This window comes from Emydura macquarii, unplaced genomic scaffold (assembly GCF_026122565.2).
Source record: "Emydura macquarii macquarii isolate MOO-44397 ecotype Brisbane River unplaced genomic scaffold, CSIRO-AGI_Emac_v2 contig_3470, whole genome shotgun sequence".
Classification (NCBI taxonomy): domain Eukaryota; kingdom Metazoa; phylum Chordata; order Testudines; family Chelidae; genus Emydura; species Emydura macquarii.
Genome location: NW_027133607.1, coordinates 7074714 through 7097574, shown reverse-complemented (window position 1 = coordinate 7097574; position 22861 = coordinate 7074714). Strand labels below are relative to the sequence as shown.

General features: G+C 42.9%; 1 protein-coding gene across 2 annotated transcripts in view; it reads right to left on the bottom strand.

The window, feature by feature from the left end:
- The window catches only part of EXOC4 (exocyst complex component 4), a 542063-nt gene that overhangs the window by 158602 nt on the left and 360600 nt on the right, over positions 1 to 22861 (bottom strand). The gene's annotated exons all lie outside the window — the stretch shown is intronic.

Genomic DNA, 22861 nt, shown 5'->3' with positions numbered 1-22861 from the left:
CTGTAAAATGGGGATAGTGATGTTCCACTTTATTTCTAACGATAACAACACCTCACTCTGAAATGGCTCTTTTCATCAGCAGATCTCAAAGCACTTTACAAAGGAGGTTAGTAACATTATCCCCATTTTACAGTTGGGGTATGTGACATATCCAAAGTCACCCAGCCAGGCCAGTGGGAGAACAGGTATAGAACCCAGATCTCCTCAATTCCAGTCCAGTGCTCAATCCAGGAGGCCACAGTGCCCCTTTTAATGCTCTGATTGATCCCTGGAAGAAAAGTGCTGGGTATGTGCTTTGTATTATTTTATTCCAGGAGAAACGATTGGATCACATTCACTCGTATGCATGCAGAAGGCATACTGCCTCATTCCATAAACCCCCCCTCCTCAAAATGTTCAGCATCTCCTCTTTCAACACATCTGTATCTCACTGACATGATCTGCCACTTCTTCCAGGAACCACCTTCTCTCACAATGATAAAGTGATACCCTGAAGGCAAAGATGGTTTCTTTGATTTACATCCAAAATGACTGAAGTGAAAGTTATTTTTTTTATTTTATTTCTTGAAGTGATGAGAAGGATAACAACAGAAGTCACAATTAATTGATTTATTCTTTTCAGAAGCAGAGTCCATCAATCTATAGTACTTATATGGTCCTCACTATGGCAGGATCTGAGCACGTTGCAATCTTTAATGTATTAACCCTCACAATACCCTGGTGACACAAGACAGCACTGCTAACTCTCTTTGCAGAGGAGGAATTGAGGCACAGAGACTAAATGACTGGCCAAGGTCACATGGGAAGCCTATATTGGTGCAGGGATTTGAACCTAAGTCTCCCATGTTAGTCCCCTAACCACTGAGCCATTCTTCCTCTCCTTGAGAAGAATTTTTTGAATGGAGATATTTCTGACATTTCCAAAGCAGTTGGCATTTATCAGAGATGGCTTAGCAGTTACTATTTCCCAAAACAGATCAATATGATTTTCTTAATTGTCCATATTTTCAACTTCCACACGTAGTTCTCTGATGAGGTAACTTCTCTTTGCAGGATTGATTGAGTGTCCCCTTGTCAATTTTAGCAGCATGATTTATTTCAAATATAAATCATTTGTTCCCTAAAGCTTACACTGTGTCGACTTCATCAGTCTAAAATGACACATATTGGGTGATGCAGCATCTGCATGGGGACCCATTCAGTATGATCACTTTGAAAATTCACTCAACTGTCAGAGCTGCAGTGGGACTTCCCCCAGCAAAAAGCACATGGAAAGAAACACAAAGGAAGGCAGTTTACTCCCTTGTTTGCACAGATTGATAAAGTGAATAAAGTTATCAACCAGGGAAACTACAGAGTCATCCAGGAAGAAAGAGGCAGAAGAGGACAATTGCTGAAATAATACACCCAATGTCACCAACTTCTGCAGACCGACATTTACTAAAGTCCTCAAGGGGACACTTGTCAAGATTAAGCTGTGACCTACTTACCTTTATATTCGGTCCCATCTCTCTTTGCAATGTTCATGTAACTCTTTCTATAGATATCCTTCTTTACAAAGGATTTCTTACAGAGCATTTCAGATCTGCAAAGCACTTTCAGTAATATAAATTAACCCTCCCAAAACCCCTGTGATGTGGCTAAGTAATAGTATCCTTGTTTTACAGATGAGGAAAGCACGGCAGAGCAACTGAGGCCCTAGTTCCACAAATGCATTCGTGCATGCTGAACCTTAAGCAGATGAACACTGCCACTGATGTCAAGGGAACTACTCACATGTTTACGGTTTGAGCACGTGCATAACTGTCTGTAGGATTGGGGCATACGTGACTTGCCCAAGGCCACAGGAAGAGTTGATAACAGGCCCAGGATTAGATACAGAATTCTTAGCCTCGCAGCTTTGTGCATTACTTACTATCCCAAATCTCTCCAAAGGACTCCCACTTCAACCACTATTGACCATGTCTTCATTAGGAAACTACATCAGGTTAGATAACCATATGTTCTATTATGATGTAATTTCTTGGCACAGACAGTGTGATAGTGGCTCATTATCATTCAGTAAGGACCAGAATCATATCTCTCATAGTTTCTGGGATTTGTATTTACTTGACGCAAACGATAAAGTAATCACAGTGAATGTGAATCCTGACAGATATACATGAATTGGGGCAAGGGTGTGAAATTTATGACCACTCAGCAAAGCTTCCAAGAACAATGGTCTGAAGCTAAGGAAAGGAAATTCAAGCTAGATATCGGGGAAAAGTTATTAAGAGCAAAAGCAAATAGGCAGTAGAATGGATGACTGAGGGATATGGTCAAGAAACCATCACTGGAAATATTCAAGAATAGTATGATTAAATGATAATGGTAATGAAAGACAATCAAACTCTGAAATTTTCACTGACTCAAAAGACTCCACTGAAGTAAGTGGGAATTTGGCCAAGAAAAGATTGAGTGAAAACTTCATAAGGATGTCAGGATACATCTCACAGGGAACAGCTGAGCAGGGTTGGGATCTGATGCGATAAGTGATTTTTTCCCCTGCTCTCACTATTTATGATCTGATTAAGAAATTGATCTCATGGAAAATATATTACACAGGGTATGTCTATACTGATGGCAGCAAAGTCACTGCCGTCAGATCGATCAGGAAGTCGACACAGTAAATCCACCCCCTCAAGTGGCATAGCGCTGTGTTGACGGGAACATGGTTCCCGTCAGCGCAGTGCAGTGAAGACACCGTGCAGAAGGGAATCACAGCAGTCGATGGGATTACGCAAGCGACTCTGTGTCGCTTGCGTAACTCCCGTCAACTGCCACCAAATTTCCAGGTAAGTGTAGACCAGGGCACATAAAAAAAAACCCTACGTCAAAAGAACATTTTGAAGGTTGCAAAGTCAAGCACTCAAAAGTGAGGAAATGCTAGAATTAAGGTTGTTTGTGCACCATTAATTTGGTCCCCTTGCAAGTATGCATTATGATACGGTCTTTAATTACATGATCACATACAATTTCCACAGGACTCCTCCCTCTTTCAGCGCACGGGATGGACGTGCTCTGGGGATGAATCAAGAATGTATATTTAATCGCAGGATTGTAACCTTGAGATCCATCACACAGAGCTTTGCCACTTTAAATAGTGGAATAACAGCAGTAGTAGGTTGTCATCCTCTACATCAGCAGTTCTCAAGTGGGAGTACGAACAGGTTTCAGGGGGTATGCAAGCGGGGCCGGCCTTAGACTCACTGGGGCCCAAGGCTGAAGCCCCACCGTCCCAGAGGCCTGCCCCCCGGGGCTGAAGCCTGAGCAACTGAGTTTCCCGGGGCGCCAGGAAATTGCCCTGCTTGCTACCCCCTAACGCTGGCCCTGGCTTTTATATGCAGAAAAACAGTTGTTGTGGCCCAGATGGGGCATGGAGTTTTTATAGCATGTTGGGAGGGGGGCCTCGGGAAAAAAAGGTTGAGAACCCCTGCTCTCTGTGGATCAGCACTAGAGTGGGACGGGACACTTCCCCAGTACATTTTACAGATATTTGCCACCAGCAGAAGCTTGATAAGACTCAGGAATCTTGGGTTCCCTTCCAGGCTCTAGAGGGGTGTGGGCTCCAGTGGGTACAGACTCATCCGCACGTGTGACCATTCCCCCCACGTGTGACCCCTTCTGCCCCATCCCCACCAATCTGTCTTTGTTCCAGTGCTGTCTCTTTCACCTCATGGTTTGTCCCAGTCCCATTCTTCTCACCTAATCAGCCCCAATCTCAGGATCCTTGCCCAACAAATCCTAGATCTGATTTTTCTGGATTTCCTGACCCAGACCCAGTCTCCATCCATTCCCAGTTCCGGTCTCCTTGCCCACCTACTCCCTGTTCCCACCAGCTCCCCAGCTGCTTCTCCTCACTCTCCATGCCCAGCCAGTCCCTGGTCCTCCCCACCTAACTCCTCATCTGATCTCTCTCTCCCTCAGCAACCCAGGCCACCAGTCACCCCTCTGCCCACATTCCCTGTCCCCGATTCCCAATCCCATTCTTTCTACTGACCCTTCTCCATTTGACGTCAGCAGCTTCCTCCTCCATGGGACCGGGGCCCAGTGGGGAGGAGGGTCTCACTGAAAGCACAGGAAAGAGAACCTTGCTGCTCTCAGTTCACACAGTGGAACTCAAACAGCCTTCAGAAGCCCAGAGCGGCAATTTCAGGGAAAGCCCTGCTCAGTTCCAGCCCTGCCCATAATATAGACAGACAGACAGTCAGGCAATACATACACTATTATTTATTTCAATTTATGACAAATACCTATCTGAACTCTAGGTGCTTTCTGATCTTTACAACAGACATGAGACATTTAACTGAGTGACCATCAGAATTAAAAACAACGAGAGTCCCATAGCACTTTAAAGACTAACAAATTTAATTTCTGCAGAAATTACATTTGTTAGTCTTTAAAGTGCTACAGGACTCTCGTTGGTTTTGCTGTATCCAGACTAACATGGCTACCCCTCTGGAACTTCTCATCAGAATTAAATAACTATCTCCACAAGAATACCTTCCAAAAGTCCTCCTCACTCAACTCACCCCCTCAGCCCTCCACCCAGAGCACAGGAGAAGAAATGTCATTTTGAGTGGAAAACAACAATATAAAATGGTTTTAAAAAATAAATGATTGAAAACTCTTGACTTGGACTAAAACACGGCAGCGAGGCACAGCCGAGTGTATGCCAATGGGTCTCTGGAATCAGGCATTTCCAGAAATCCAAATTATCATGATGATGAAAATGGCTCAATGATGGATCATTTCAACAAATACTATTTTCGTTTTATTCTCTGAAGAGTGAGATTTTAGATACACTTTGCTGTCAAACAGAAGCATAAAGCAGGGATGAAGCCTCCGAGGAAGAGCTTTGATTCAAATGGTCTGCTTAGATTATTTCACTCGAAAAAGAACCACTCAGATGCAATTTACAAGGGATTCAAGAAACAGTATCAACAGCCTCATTTAAAACCATCTTTCACTGGCACATGAAAATTGAAGAAAAACCCATAAAGGTTAATGCACTGTGGGATGTATTCTCTCGATGTGTGAAAACAGGTCATAAGGTGCATCTAGGATGGAAAACTCACCTAACACTCAGTAATAACACTTATTTAACATAACTGCATTTCTTCTCCTGTAAAATGCTACAAAGCTTTCTCCGAATAAAAATGCAAACTAAGCAAATCATCAGAGGCTGGACTATGGTCACTGCATATACACCAGGATCGTTGCCCAAAATCCTAATGAAGCTAAGCGGGATGCAACTGATCATATATATGGTTTTGTGAAATGTCTGCATGGGACGGAAATCCTGCAAAGATGAGGAAAAAATGGAAATCTGCATCTCATATTCAATTCACAACCTGCACTTGCAGAGTGATATACAAATTTAACTTGTTTTATCTCTCTATGAAAGCATTTGAGGTGATTTGTGACTACAATTAAGTGTTCCCTGTAGACAGAAAAGCACTTTAGGTAAAATGAAGTACCTTTTTGCAAATGACAGTCGTTTGGATTTTTTAAGAAGCACATCATTTCAGAATATTTAAGTCATTCTAACATCCAACTTTGATGGCTGCCTTACCTATGCTGTATGTATTTATTTAAAAAAAGACTATGGATTGATTCAGAAACGTACAGTGTCAACCTGCGCATGCTGAGGTATGGATTATTTTTGTTAATAAACCTCTTATAAAAAGAAAGGTCATTAAAAGAATAGAAAATGCCTATTGAATTCCAGTATCATCAGCAACCTCAGTTAAGCCTACCCTGCTTTAACTAATGAAGCCATTATCTGAAATGGCCCCCAAAATAAACAACTGAGTTAGATTTTCTAAAGCACCTAAATCATTTAGGAGCACAATTCCCACTGAAAGTCAATGGGACTTGGGCTCCTAAGTTAGTGAGGTGCTTTGAAAAACCTACCTATTATATATTAGCTAATCCCCACTCACAAACACAACTACTCCAGAATCATTTAATGTTTATTTCACATTAGACTATTTTGTATTATTATAATTACTACTACTACTTTAGGTAGTTCCCATGATGTGGTAAGTGCTTTCCATATATTCAAAAAGGGACAGCATCAGCTAGGAGGAGATCACAATCTAAGGGTAGACAAATGGACAGGAACAGGAAAAATAATTGGCAGTACACACCCAAATCAACTCAATTCACTGTATGCAGCACAGCAGAAGAGAGGTGTTTTAAAAGTTTTTCATTGTGAGTGGTTTTCCCCAAATCATTTTTCAGCCTTTAAGGTAGTTTTAGGTTGATTAGAAGGAAGGAATCCATAAACTGTCCAGTATATGAGGCTGTGAAATAAGCTCCCACAGGAATTGGTGGAAGCTTTATTCTGTTCAGAAGAATACTGTACAATGCATTGGAAAACACTCCCTAGGGACCAATCTTACAACAGTGTTGTGGATGGACTAGATCAGTGGCTCTCTACCTTTCAGACTACCGTACCCCTTTAAGAATTCTGATTGGTCTTGCGCACCCCCAAGTTACCCCTTGCTTACAAAATCAGACATAAAAATACAAAAGTATCACAATACACTATTACTGAACAATTGCTTAGTTTCTCATTTTTACCATATAATTAGAAAATAAATCATCTGGAATATGAATACTGTACTTACATTTAGGTGAATAGTATATAGAGCAGTATGAACAAGTCATTGTATGAAATTTTAGTTTGTACTGACTTTGCTAGTGCTTTTTATGTAACCTGTTGTAAAACTAGGCAAATATCTAGATGAATTGATGTACCCCCTGGAAAACCTCTGCATACCCCCAAGGGCACGCGTACCACTGGTTGAGAATCACTGAACTAGATGAACTGGTAGAACTTTTGCATCCCTAGTTTTTGTACCTTCATTTCTACTTCACAAGTCAAAACAAACTGCTTCCCTGTTGCCATGTGTACGTATTTATCCAACACCTAAATAAGGAGTGGTTTTAAAGTTTAATCCTAAAAAAACAGAAATAAGAGATGGTTAAAACAAACTGGGTTATGCTGTCAATCCCCTTGCTGGTGCAGAATTGTTCCCTTTGTTATTCTGTTGAACAGTTTGTCTTGTCTACATTTTAATACCTCAAGTGGCAGAGGTTTTCACTACTTCCCTGGATAAAATATTTCAAAGCTTAATAGATCTCACTGTTGGGAAGTTTTTGTGATATTTAGCCTATATTTTCCTCTTCTCATTTCATCCTCTTATGCCATGACATTTTTTCTTCCTCTTCGGTGATCACACCTTTTCAAATACTTAATACAAACCTGGCAGCTTCTCCAAATGAAGACTATTCTGGATCAAAGGTGGAAACAAGTTCCAAAATCCCAGAGCCCCCACAGAGAGAACACCCTGCCCGCCACCCCCTCTCCTTTGTAACTAAAGGGATTCAGATCAAATGCCCCTGAGGACTGCTCCCTAACCTTAATCCTGTGGCTGTATGGCCTGAGGAGAGATGCGATTAAACAATGTCCAGTCAAACTGGTACTATGGAGCTGCTTACAATACACTCTGCTTATAATGAAATCACAGGCTTGCTTTTTCCCATACTCCTAAAGAGTTCTTTCATGTACGAAGCTGGTTGTCAAAATCATCTCATTGGAATAGAACCCAATTCTCACCACAATCCTCATTTTATTTCACACTCATTCCTTTCTTTGCTCTTGAAGTGAAATCCTATTGTGGTTCCTGAAGTGCCAAGTGGTTCTGTTATTACATATGTACATAGTATAATAAATACAATAAATATAAAACATCCACCATTGTGGATATACCAGAGATCATTTGAAGAGCCATCAGTTGACTAGATACTAAAATGATGGAATGCACAGTATTTTCACAGAAAAAACTAGACCACTGAGAATTATTCTAGTTACAGTATTATCAGTTACCACCAAATAGATATTTCTGTGAGGAAGGTGCTAATAATAACTACCTTAACCATGTGGAAGATAAACCAGCTGTCTACACAAAAAGACTGTGAAGGGAATAGTATATATAGCGGACTACAGGACAATGGCTGCAAGTCTTCCAGCAGAAGGTACAGGAAACGGACGCTCAAGCGTCCATCTAGGTGACAGAGCACAAATTAAAGGAAAGTGTAAGCACAACTCCTTACTGAGATTCATCCATAGTGGTTGTATTTAAAAGCTTGCCAGCTTTCTCTCAGATAAATACTTAAGTTTACTGCAGTATCTGAAGGATTCCTTACACTTACTATAGGACATACCCAGGGAATATGGCAAATGCTGAGGTAACAGTTATCTAAGAAAACTAGCAAGTTTTAAGGGGAGACCACTAAATCTAAGGCATCTGTCATCAAAGCAACTCGGTGTCAATTTAATGCAAGTTAGTTCATCCAGCAGTAGAGAGCACAGAGACCTGTCTTCAAATCCTGGCTGAGGTCAACAGCTTCTGCCCATATAACAAAAGCACTGCACATTAGGCTGGGTAGCTAATCTCGGCTCAGTGCTGAGAAAATAGAGTTTGCCATTCAAGACTGCAGAGCACCTGATAGAGAAACGTGGGAGAGGCTTATATACGGCACTTGCACATGTAATATATTGCAGTACCAGTTGGAACTGAACTTACGCTCAAGTGAAACATTATGGGGCCAAATTCTGCAGGGTGTTTTAAGCCAGAGTTTGGATTAGATCACCATAACAGTCCCTTCGGGCCTGAAAATCTATAAAATCAGAAGTCCCTACTCAGGAAAAACTGTCACTAATTTCAACAAGCTTTTTGGATGAGTAAAGACTTCAGGATTTAGGATAGTAATGGAGGAAGGATGAGGGTCTTGGTCCAGATGGCTTGGGTTCCATTCCTCGTTCTACCACAGACTCCCTCTGTGACTCTTGGGCAAGTTGTTTCACTCTCTGAACCCATTTCCCATCTATAAAATGAGGGTAATAAGACTTCCTATCTGCAGGGGATACTGTGAGGATACATTTGTTAACATTTGATTATCAGCTACTCTGATACTATGGTGATGGAGGCCATGTGGGTCATAGAATAAAAGGTATATTTTACAAGTAATTGGGGCTGGAGCTGCTATTGTTTAATAACGAGCTAATCCCTGCAGATCACAAGCGTCTAGATTAGTTCAAGTATCTCTATAGGAGAAGAATGCTGTTCCTTACACTGAATCGAAGTGGGGAATGTTGCTAGTGGTAGAGCACAGGATGGATAGCCAGGGCTCCTTGGACCCAGGAACTCTGGATGTAAACGTATGAGCTTTTACTGCCTAAGCTAAAGATCCCATACTCCATAGCAAAAAGGCTGTAGGAGATTCATAAATGTCTATATGTGGATTAGTCACTAGAGGGGGACAAAGAGTCACACTGTGTAAGCATGGGTTAATGCCTCAAAACCATAGTATGATTGTAAAACGTAACGGTAAGCAGGCTGAGCTGGCTTCTCCCAGTTACTTCTACAGGGCCACAGGCATGAACTGCACTTTACTGATGCAAGAAAAGATCCCTATGCCAAGGACCTTACAACAGAAGGACCTCATCTGACTCCCACAGAAGTCAATGGGAGTTTTTCCCATTGAACCCTGAACTAGACATTGTAAATATATAGGAGAGAGGGAAATGATGTAACAAAGGCGTCCATTTCCCTCCTCATTACTTGGCTAGCTCATTTTAACTGTGATGCTGCATTACAACAAAGCCTCTTTCCAGTTTTAACCCACAGAGTCTAATTCTCATCTCAATGCACCCAGGCCAATTCCATTTACCTTGATAGGAAGCAAGCATCTGCATCCAGGAGAAGAAAGGCCCCATAAAAAAGGAGGGCTCTGCTACTGTAGAAGTTAGTTTTGGTCCACCTGGTCTGGATCTCAGCAGTCTCTTAACACATGAAATCTTCATTAACAAGCTTAGGCCTAAGTGAAAATATCTTTCTGATCTGATTTAGCTGAGCAGGAGTTCAGGTGCAATGCTCCAGAGCTTCTCTCCCTCTCCTTTTATTTAATCATTTTGGAGGTAGCTCCCATTACAGAAGTAATGATTTCCACAACAAAGCCTGCACAGTGTAATTAACGTATTGCAAACATTAGCAAGATCCAGCCTGATAAAAAGTGCTTGAAGAGGTTGCTTGGCTGCCACTCAGATCACACATTATCTATCCTCTAATATCTTGCAAGGACACGAGCAACCTTCAGGAAGCTGCTGCCGCTCTGTGTTGTTTGGGAGCTGCCACAACCCAACTGATATTCAGAGGTGATTCTTCCTAAGGCGGTAAATCTGAGCGGTTTTCTGACCCTTCCTAAGGAAGTCAGCTTTGTTTCAAAAGCAGCAAGACAGAAGAACTCAAAACCATGATTGTGTAAGGAAACCTGTGAAATGGATCTGAATTTTACGGTCTTGGGCAAAGCACTGGAAAATCTATCACAGAGAACACTGGCAGGGGGTGGATTTAGATGGCCTAAGAGGCACTTTTCAGCCTCTGATTTCTATTATTCAGATACTAGCAATGGAAATTTGAAAGAAACTCCAAGGTCATCTGAGCCAGATTCTGATCCCAGCAATTGGCTTCACTGGAGTTATTCCCTATTTACACTGGTATATCTGAGAGTGGAATATGGTCCTGTGATGTTTACAGCATCGAAGTCTAACTTTATTGCATTTCTTTCTCTAGATATATCATCATGTAGCTGTAATCTCTCCCCATCCTTGGTGGACGAATCAAAGCAATAATTGCCTGGTAAACATCCATCACCACAGAACTAACAGTTGACTGGCCAACTCTGAACTGTTTAGCCATAAACCTGTAATAATCCAGCATAGCCAGCTTCTACTGGGTAATAGCAACTTATTTCTGGACTGGTGCAATGTCTCTCATCCTTGTGTCCGCACACAGCTCCAGGAACACAGCATTCCTCAGATGTAAATTCTGGGCCCATTCCTGGTCATCAAAGGTCTACATGACAATGCAGTCCCATCACACTGTGCTTGTGGATCCGGGCCACTACTACCACTTAGTACAAGGGAATTCACCTGCTATAAGAACCTGCATCCAATCCTCTCCTTATGGAGAGCTTGCACATGCCCCTTAAGTAAGCATCCTGTAAACTTTCTCATGGCATCAAGCTATTGCCAAATCATCCATTGCTGTGTCTCGTGCCCTGACTTCTTCCTCTTTCATCCAAACCAAGAGTTGCACTTGTGTTATCGTTCCCAGTTAGACCCATGCCTTGCCACACTGGCAGAAGTCAGGAGCGCGGCTACCCAGAACTGGTTAAATTTACATTACTTGCCAGATTTATACCATTTCTGCCCCTGACCCCAAAAGGGACAGACAAGTTCTCCCATGTGATGCAAGAGCATTCATAGAGTGGCACAGTTCACTGTGGCAACTATAACCCCTGGGATGTCCCCAGAAGTCTTAGCGCCACACATGTGAGCATAGGGACATTGCAACCACCTCCACATAACCCAACTGCTATTATGCAGTGTGGCCGCTCTCCCTTCATGACAGGCTAACAGGAGGGAAGTAACTCGAGGTTGGATCACTTGAGTTACTTCTGTAGTGCAGACGCATTCAAAATGAGAAACGACTGTAATTGCAAGCTCTGCCAAAGCAATTCATGATGACATTGGTCTCTAGTGCTGGGTTTTGGATGTGCAGAGCCTCTCTCCACCAGGTAGGATTCATTGCCATCTGGGTTCACTTAACAACTTGCTGATGCAGGTGCTCCTTTTTTCCCCTCTTTCCGTGTCACGCTGCCACCGTGTTGCCTCTCCAGGTGACTATTCAGAAATGACTGAGGATATTGCTCTAATTCACTGGGGCTCGGTGTTTTGATTATTCATGACGCCCGACGCCCGACATACTTAATTACTGGCAAAAACAAGGCAGACACACCAATGAATTATGACCTGGCTCCCAGCATCAAGTTTAAAATCACCCCAGGGGAGCATACTTTAAGAAACTGGCATTGGAAGGCAATGGTCAGGAGCAGAACTAGTAAAGGGGGAGAGTTCCCAATTTGCCACAAATAAAATTAACCCAGCCCCTTCTCTCTCTCTTCTGAACTCCTGCTTCATGAAGAAAATGAAGGGAGCTGGGCCTTCTGAGACCCTTACATATTCATCACATAAAACATCTCATTAGATAAATCTACATACACACGCGGAGAGGCCTTTTCCCTTATAGCACTTCAGTATGAAGAGAAAATTCTGGCTTCAGTACATTTAGCGCAGTATGAGACATGAAACCAATGGGCCATGCGGCTACCCCCATATAAATGTCCCCGTCGATTCAGCACTTCATCCTTCTAAATTACATAAATCAAATTCCATCTAGTTTACTAGGGATTGTGGTGGTTTGGCATCTTTCAGATTAGGTTTTAAAAGCCCACGTCCTTTCTGCACCTTGTGGACTCTGAATATCTTATGGCGCATTCTGTAAGAATGGGGTCTCGCTCTTGGCCAAAATTTCTTCTGCCCCCACCACTGTGCAGTATGCTCTCTATCTATTACCTTCCACCCTGTGCTGGCTACATTGCAGTAAATAGTGTACATTTCATATATAATATGCAATGCAGGCTGGGAGCAGTTGGAATGAAATGTGCTGCATCCATGTGAAATATTTTTACATGGTGGTTTCTGTAACTGGTGCCATTTCAAATAATAGAACTCCCCCAATACAACACAAATTGTGCTATGAACAATATGGTATCTGGATTCTGGGTACATAAAATTTGCTCTCAGAAATGTACCTTGAGTCCTTATATGCATCGTTCCTCTTTCGGGTCTCTTTTGTAAGCAGGTGAAAGGCTTCCTGGTGTATTAGCTAGAATATAGGGCTGAGTGTTAGGCGACCTGCAGATCAAATCCTACATCTACCATCAACTCTCTGGGAGATCTGGAAGGAGTCACTTCTTCTAGCTGAGCTTCAGTTTCCCCTTCAGCAAAATGGCAGTAATGTTATTTACTTCCTTCTCAGGCCTATTGTGAGGCTTAAGTAATGTTTGCAAAGCCCTGAGAGATCCTGAGAGAGAAGGCACCACAAAAAAGCAGAGTATAATTATAATTATTACCCATGTCAAGGTAGAAGAGTTTTCTGAAAAATGCACAGTACTCTGCGTCTCTGGTTTTGCTTCAGGATGTACAATGCTTGGATAATGGGGAGAGCAGAGAGCTCTAATGCAGGGCTACATCACATGAACACTCAGAGCAACACATTCAGCCTTTAACCCAATACCTCGCTTTGATTAGTTGTGTGTTTTCTGCTATAACAGAGTTGTTACCGAAGCACTTGGAAGATCCACAGAACTGAAGCAAGGCACTGGGCAAGCTGCCCCCTGCACTGGATCTCCACCCTGCACTGCATCCCACCACACTGCGACTCATATTCCAACTCAAGCCTCCACCTCTCTGCCCAGGCACCTGGAACCCAGACCTGCAGCATTCCGAGCTATTCCAATCCTAGCCTGCACTAGAGCGAAGAACAGCCCTACACTTCCCAGTGGTGGTGTGTTGTTGACAAAGAGATGGCTGAACTGAATTACCCACTGCTGATCCAGGTACAATTTAAAGCCAAGACTGCAGAAGCAAAAGATGAACGTACTAACCATGAGCGAAAGGGGATCTGCAGTATGTTTATTTACAAGAACCTAAGGCAGATGCACTGGTGGTGAGCATAGTCTAATGGTTGGAGCAGCGAACTGTGGGTCAGGCCTCCAGTCCTATTGCCAGTTCTGCTGTTCTGACTTGCTATGTGACTAGAGACAATGCCTCAGTTTCCCTGCCTATCAAATGGGTAGAATATTATTCAACTGTCAACAATATACTTGGCATTGTAAAAAACAGAGAATACACACAAGATGCAGGCAGACCCTACTTCGAAGAGCTTACAATTTAAGCAAGCCTGAAAATCAGTTCTACACTAATTCCTGGCTGATCTACAACAGTCTTACGATGCTTAATTAAATGGTGTATGTAAAACACTTTGGGCGAGATTTGTAAAGGTATTTAGGTGCCTGAAGATGACTGGCAGCTAGTGGGATATTCAAGAGGGCCAGTGTCAATATGTGCATAATGAGGCAGTGCTCAAAGAGGGTAGAGGGAAGGTGGTGTGGGCAACCTTGTTTTCCCCCTTTTTTCTCCTTTAATAGAGTTAGCTGGAATGGAATCCCATGGGTGAGAGTGATGGGCTGTAAAAGGAGGTGAAGAGCTTGTACATTTCAGTAACGGAGGGATTGGCAGAGTAAAGGCATGTGTGTTAATGAAGCATACTGGGGCACTGATGCAAGAGGGCAAAGTAAAGGCTGCATGGACAACCTTAACTGTGCATTTGCTGGATTTCAGAAGTTTGAGTTTTGCTCATCGTCACTCTGCAAGAGGACGACATACCAACAAGCAACGTTCACTCTGCATTAGCGTAATTTTTTTCCCCTTTGAATGGTAAATCCTGCTTACCCCCCGGAATGCCTTATTAAATGAGGCTTGTTGCTGACCGTATCTAGAATGCAATAAAAGATCGATACTTGATGCTACTTTCTAAACAGTATAGCTTTAAAAAAAATAATTATTAGTAGTATTATTTTTAAACCTGATCTGGTGGCACATTCTTGCATGCTGAAATCCCACAACTCCTCAATCTGGACCCCTGTAAAAAGTAGCATATGCTGACTATAAATCTTTAAAATGGCTCTATTAATAGAGTGGCTGTGGTGACAGCTTTATAAATGGGCACCATCTTTATGCAAACTGTGTTTTATTAGACTGCATTATAATGACTTGTAATAAGAATGCAAAGATGAATTTAAAGAGGACAGCAACGCAGAAAAAACTCCATTCGGCTGGGGGTCTCAAAGCCCATGAATTTGGCGTGGCAGACTTCACGCCTGCAACAACAGACATCAGATTCGCTTTGCTACAGTTCTGTGCTCCGCTGCATGCTTTTTCCAATCAGATAACAACAGACTAATAACTGGCTTTATGTCTGTCAATCCAATTACTTCCTATTTGGTATGTTGCTGACACTCCATTAAATAAGCAGACAGATGGCACGATCTTTCATTATCATCCAACTGATTTATTAGCCTCTAGTGCGCATAACCAGGGTGCAACCAATCAATTATATCAGGCATTCTTAGTCCGAAAACTCACCAGCGCAAACAAAAGGGCTGATACAAAGGAAAATAACCTAAGGCTCTATCAGTGGATGCCTCAGAGTACTAGTCTGCTTTAGGAGACCAATCATGCATCCATCCATCCAGTGTTCCATAGATACTTATATTTTTAATGCAGTTATCCTCCCAACACCCCTGAAGTATTATTAACCTCATTTTACAGACGTGAAACTAATAGAGTAAGGGGCTTGCCCAAGATCACACAGGAAGTCTGTGGCCAATCAGGTTCTCCCAAATTCCCAGCTAGTGCCCTAATCAATGGGCCATCCTTCTGCCTTTGTACAGGGTTCTCATGCCATCTCCCACACCTGCAAAAGCATATTTCCTCAAGTGCATTGGGGGGGGGGGGGGGGGAGAACCGGCCATGTCTGACCTGGGTGACTGAAAAGATGTGAGATTAACTATTGCTGCATGCCTCCATGCAGGGGACATGGGCTTCATCAAACATCTGACAGGTGGCTTGAGGAACGTTCCACTAATAAGCAAGGAAATGGACAGAAAAGGCAGGGAAAAAGAGAAATTATAAACCCAGTGGAACCCATTTACAGGGAATTCATATAAGAAAATCTCTAAGTGATGTGGAAGGGAGACCCCAAGTTGTTTCAATGTACACAGTGCAAATCTGGATATAATTAATCTTGCTTTACAGGAAAGCTGTTTGTGTGAGTGGGGAGTCAAGTTCGTGACTGACGAAATTCAGTTCCTGTGGGAATCAAGCCTATTAGTTAGGGAAGAAAACATCATGATGCCCCTTTTAAAGATAGGGAAACTGAGGCACACAGAAGTAAATGGGTCTGATTTTCAGAGGTGCTGAACATGCAGCTGCTCAAGTGAAGTTAATGAGATATGCAGGTGCAACAGCATGTCTAAGACATCGGTCATCGGTGACTTGTCCATGGTCACAGAGAGACTGAGTGAGAAAGCCAGGAATGCAACTGAAAAGTGTCTGGCTGTGCAGAGCAGCAGACCGGAACTTTTGCTCAGTGACGAAAGAGTGAGAGCAACGGTGTCGATGCTGGAATGATTTTGGGCTCCTCTTAAGTTTCCCTCGTCACCGAGGATAACAACTGATAGCTTGACGGGGATCCAGAAATGCTCTGCCCTCCCGTTATGAATAAAAATACTCAGAAGGGCAAGAGAATTCAGCCTCATGGTTGCAAAAAAACAGAGGGGCCATTGCACTAAAATGCACTAGAAGGAAGGAAGCATTAGTGTGCTGAGCCACTCTAAGCAGGCAACTTTACAGCTCTTTAATGAGGATTATGAGTTTAAAGTCTTGGTTTGAGGAGAAAACATGGTCATTAACAGCAGAACCATCTTTCCTAAACTATTCCATGCCTTACTGATTAAGGAGCATCTAAATTCCGCAGCATGCCTATCTCTGCCTATTCTATCCATCTACAGAGAACAGAAGAGAGAAACTTAGAGCCACGCCAAAATGAGGAATGTTAAATAAGCTTTTATGAAGCCAGTATGCTTTCCTTTGGAGGCTTGTTGTCGCGTATCATCAATGGTAATGACTATCTATTGCTTCCTAAAGTGAATTCAGAAGGAAGGTGTCATTTTGACAGCTCAGAGAATGGAGTTTCTTACTGGACCCCCAAAAGGTATGACGTGTAGCAGACACACAAGACTTGCCAATGCAAATATGCCTCAGTCCTGACCCAGAGAGATTTCATCCAAGGAGTAAAAGGCAGTTTAGTCCACATGGCTAATTCAGTTCTTGGTGTCTGCCGTTAAAGGGGTTACAACTAGTGTGAAGAATGGGGGTGATTTTTCTGCGACATGGACAGTTGACCACAAAAAACAGAATGAGATCATCACCTAATTTTGCAAAGGATGTGGAAAGTGATTAATTTCAATTACTACCAACCTGGGTTTTAACAGGCAATCTAACCAAATAAAATCCAGCCCAAGTGAGTAGCTGCCAAAATTCTTTACCGCCTGAAGTTATCTTCCTTTTCCTATGTGAACCACAGGCAGACCGGCCGACAGGGGGCAATTGCTCAGGGGCCTGGAGATTTAAAAGGGCCTGGGTGGATGGGAGGATAGATACGTATCTTCCTCTCCACCATACCGCCCTTCCCCGCAAGGTCCCCACCATCCCCGCTCTCCTCCCCTCCTCTGAGCTGAACTTATTTACCATGCACCATGCAGGTTCTTGGGCAGCTGAGGAGGCGGTATCTGCTACTCAGCTTCCCGAGTTCATCAGTAATCTCCCTGGGTCGTACAACGCACCTGGGAAGCAGAGTAGCAGCCTCCCAGAAGCCTGTAAGGTGCAGAATAAATAAGTAAAATCTTCCAGAGGAAGCCCACTTGGACCTCAGTCATCCCTTTCTAAGGGGACCACTGACTGTTCTGCCCTGGGGCCTGGAACAGCTGTCGGTGGGCCTGAGCACAACGCACATGCAGAGGAGAGAGGTGAAAAAAACATTTGCCAAATGACAACAGGCAAAAATCATGGTGGGGATAAGGATCTGTGCGTATACAATGTGGAATAAACAGTATCCTTTTCTGTCTTAAAAATCTTTTTGATTTCACCATCGGTGTGGAATCACACCCACACATTTCCCCTTCTTTTAAATGCAGAGACCATTTTTTGTTGTCTTTGTGGTTAGGAATTCGAAGGAGTGCTATAGACAAATGCCAGGTGATGTAAACACAATGTGTGTGAGATCCATAGTACAAGTCAAGCCAGACTATGTTCACCCATGCAGCATTTCAACCTAATCAGATTCGTTATTCGGTTGGCAGAGAAACTCAGCTCAATGGGGCCAAGTAATATTGCTCTTTCAGCTGAAAAAAAAAGTGATCAAATGCAACCAAACTGTGCTCCAGGCTTCAGCTATTCTCTCAAGCACGTGCCTCATCTAAGGAAACAAACACAAGGGAAAAAATGGTGCAATGTTTACCATATCCCTAGAAGGTATGTGCAAAACCAATAGGTTTTAGAATAGGTTATTTTTATAGTCGCTCCTGAGAGTGAGACAAGGCCCAGGGAGAGCCTTTTATTACAAGAAGGAAGATTATTCAAGATTATATATTTTTATTTTCTTTTAACAAATTCTGAAAAACACAGGAGGAAAAACAGATCCAGACCCAATATCAGATCTGCCCCAGATCCAAAACATTGTTTATCAAGTTCAGCCTACAGCAGAAGTTAATAACTGAGGCTTGAGAGGAAAGAGGATTCCCATGACAATAATCCTACCCAATCGTGCAATGCTGCAGGAGCCACTGAATTTCAGATGAGTTAATACAACTGAGGGTTAGGCCATTAAGAATCCCATGTCTCTTCTCACAAAGATGTTTACCCTAATGTGTTGACCAGTTCCAAACTTCAGGCATTGCAATCTGCCTATCTCAATTCCCCCCTGCAGTTTCAATCACATATGCAATTTTTCTCCACTTCCTACTCTCAAACTATTGTGTGGGTGTGTTGCTGAACAGGTGCTGAGTTCCACCCCAGAGGTGGCTGCTTTCCAGCTGTGGGTAAATTCATCCTTACAGGGTCTATAATTTGTTACGCTGGGAAAGCTCATGAGGTCGCCTCAGGATGAAAGGCACAATATAAATGTAAGATGATTTTATCTTTCTTATCCCTGGCATGCGTTCAGATCATGTCCTGAAGTATGAGGTTTCATTACCCACATAATTACTTTAGTTTGCACAGATACACACATTGCATTCAAGTATCACTTGGCTTTATAAACATCACATCTCATCAGATGACAGTCTCATAGGCTGATATTTGAACACTGTTGACTACAGAATATTCTGTTACATTCACCAAGATTTTAGGGACCCAGGGAACCGCCTCCACACACACCTGCAATGCAGGAGAATGTCATGCAACCAAATCCATCAGGAAGGCTTTATTCAGAGCATATTAGTTAACAGGATGGATCCACTCCTGATGGTGCAGGGAAGTATGCACTGTACGTTCTTTTGCCAGTGAGGCCCCCTGTGACACAGTGAGCTGACGGGATTCTTCTCCAGGGTTGGCAGGCAAGGTTTCCATCTCTATCGACCTAGGGGAGGGGCACCTTTTGCTGTTCCTTCTGGCTCTACAGGAACCACACTTGCTGGGGATATACAGGGGATGTGCTGAAATCTTGCCATTCTTGCCACTCCCCATCCTCAGCCGGTCCCATGCTCCTTTTGGGCTACGCCGGCTGCTGTGGGATTGTGGCAACTTTCTGAAAAACCCAGACTGTCCACTGCCAAAGGCCATGTGCTGTGACTTACAGCTGTAAGGGGCTGGAGTATATCAGGCTGAGTTCACCTCACTGTCCAACTGTGCTTTGAAAATGTAAATCACGCTTCCTTGAGCAAAATCATTTCGCCTCACAGCATTTCAATTTCCTCATCTAGAACATGGGGATGATAATCCTTCCCAACCTCACAGAGGAGCTGATAAATTCCATTCATACATTTGTAAAAGCCCAGATTTTCAAAAGCACATGCTGACTTCGGGGGCTTCAATTTTTGGGGTGCCCAGTTTGAGACACCTTCAAGGAGTGCTATCTTTGGCAAGTGCTGAGCACCTACTCTCTATACTCAGACCCCTTCTTAGGGTACCCATCATGAGACACCATAAATTGAGGAACACAAAATCACTGGTCACTTTTGAAATTCTAGGTCAAAGTATCCTGAGATCCTTCAATAAAAGGGCAGACTGCTTCTTATTCTCTTGGCAGCTGAAAGCCTCATGTGTACAAAAAAGGCAAGATATTTCCCAATTTGGTGAAAGCAGTCAGATTAACAGCATTGATAACTAAAGTCTCCTATTTACCCCAGAATAGCCAGAAGCAGTGCAAGTTCCCCTACACTGCTGGGCCAATGTGCCTCAATTGTGAACTGATGAACTGGGAAGAACACCTCTACAGGTGAGTGGGAAATTCAGTCTCCAGGCCTATACAGTCCGTCACCTCTGCTAAATGGTCAGCTTGGGGACGTTTCCAATCTCAGGGATGCCTTATCTGAGACTTTCCTTTGTGCCTCTCAAATATTGTGTAGACTGCACTCCTCTCCATGTGTACAAGAGGATAAATATCTTATTCCTAGAAGTCTTCGTTTCCGCTCCGGTAGTGATAACTAAGCATAAGCAGCTGCCGTGGCTTGACTTAGCACACGAAAGAGCCTGAGGTGGGGTTGCTCTTATTGCAGCAGAGCAATATCAGATTCCAGCGCTGTGTTAGCGAAACCTTCATAACCTACCAATGCAGCAGGCAGCCTCAGAACCCGAGAAGTCTTCCAGGACGTACACCACCAGCTCTGACACAGAGCAACTGGTAAATTACAGCCCTGCAGGCGGCAGGTGCTGCCGCTGGACCTGCTGTTCGATCATAAACACTGGGCTCTCCTGTGGTGCATGCGGGAGACACATTTTGGAAGAAACTGGGGGGAGGGATGAGAGCTGTGGGACCTGTGTTAACAGCTGTATGCGACACTATGGAGAGCCTGAACCTTTCTTTACTGTGCTCTAGGAACAAGATTCATGTAAGCAAATGAAGACAAATGCCTTTGAGTGCTGCCCCTGCAAGACTGCTGAGAGACTGGGTGCCTCAAAGTAAGGTCTCGTTATATGGGAAAGCCTTCTGAGTTGATTCAGCTCTGGAGTGGCATCACCATGAAATACTGATTGTATGGGGCTCTGAGTTTTACAGTACTCCATTCCCTTCATGCATACAGACTACTTCAACTGAAGCCAACCTTCACCATGCCTTTTTGATGTAACATGAGTTAACCGGGCCAGCAAATGATCTACGAGAAGGTGGAAGAATCATGGAGTATGGATTCACACAGTTTTGCTTTAGCCTACGGCTAAACGTGCTGGAGGTGAATTCAGCTGTGATGAGAGGACTTGGTAATGCAGTGCACTAGCCCGGCATTTCTGGGGACCTGGATGACGGTCTTGAGTGAAAAAGTTGGATGATCTTATCTGGAAGTCCTTGTGAGCTACTCAGACCAGATCACAACCACCACTCTACAGGTTAGCTGCCTCTGCTCAGGAGAAATACAGAATCAGAACAGTGTGAGGGAGGGTGTTACTGGTCAGGAATGAAGTCTACTAGCAGGGAAGATCTGTAATGCCCACAGCATTCATAACTTGATGCAGTGTTACCAGTCCCATTATTTTCACAGGGAAAGGATGTGGAGAATACACTTCATGCTTCCACATCTTCCACGGTCTCTTGGATTTTATACTCCTCAAAACTGCGTCCCGCTGACAATTTCAAAAACAACAACAACAGTGGATACACAATCTTGCCAACCACAAATGTTAAAAAATTATGAGTAGGGTCCCAAAAATTTATGAGACTGGCTTAAAAATGAGGGTTTTTTAAAAAAACAATTTAGATTCTTTTTATATGCCTTCTGGTGTTTGAACTTTCAGGTTCACTTGGGTCGTATATTCATATTTCTCCATAACCATGAAGTATAAAAACTAACTTTTTTCTTTCTTTTTTCAAGTGAAAGATGAGATTCTCACATGATCACTTTTCTCCAGGAACTCGGGCTTTAAGTTGAACATCAAGTATTGCAAGACTCCCAGCTCAGAGAGATGTACTGGCTGGCACTCTCAGGACCCAATCTGATCCTTCAGCACTGAGAAGAGAATGGAGTTTGAGCCCACACTGTTCAAAGAATGCAGGCCGTAAACTAGTCAGTAGTTTGGAATTTCCCCGAAGTTCCTGAGACCATTTCCTCTTCCTCAATGGCCATGTCCCCTGTCCCAGAGGTTTATTTTAGGAAGAAAACTGTAATGGGGGGGTATACTGATGGAGGATTCCCTCAACAGCTTTAAAAAGCTGGTACACCCAATTAGAGTGACAATATAAGATCATCTGATTTGTTTTCCTACCATCTTGTTAGTTCCTATTTTTTTCATTTATAAGAGACCATAATTTCACCAACACATCTGCACAGAACATGCTGTTCTATTTCTGGGGAATAAAGCAGATGCAACACCTGGTAAATCTTTACTAAGCAAAACTTAACAAGACATAAAGCCCATTAAAATATCCTTTGATTTTGCAGCTTCTCTTTCTTGTCATTATTGATTACTGCCACAGTGTTTGTGTGTAAACAGAAGAAGTCTCCATTTGACTTACTCTGCCTCCAGCCCACTTCATACAGCAATCAATTTAACGTCTGCAATACCCCAATCCATATGCAGTGGAGCAACGGTGATGTCACAAAAATTGGCTTTATTTAATGAATCAAGCAGGAGGAGGAGGTAGGCTGGTTATACAAGAGAAACACCTTGGGAATTGGCAATGATGGGGAAGGAAAAGTATATGATTAAGTGTTGCAGAATACAGTAGCTATCTGTCGGCAGAATGCGTATCCTATACTGCTTAACCTGTGCTGTCCTGATGCTCCATTTATTTCAGTGGCACGTCTTAGGGGCTTTTGATATAAGAGACATCAGAGCAGAGGAGGGGCAGCAAAGAGTTGAACAGGGATTAGATAAAATATTGAACGTTTCAAGGTTTGCAATTTTTTTTTTAAAGGAGTTATGGCAAGAAAATTCCCTGCATGTAAAAATAGCACCTTCTTACTCTATAAATCTGTTCCCTGTTTGTTTTACAATTACATATACTTTCTTCACTTATGAAAACAAGCTTTGTGAAAACAGCAGATCCAACACAGCTATGGGAGAATGAGT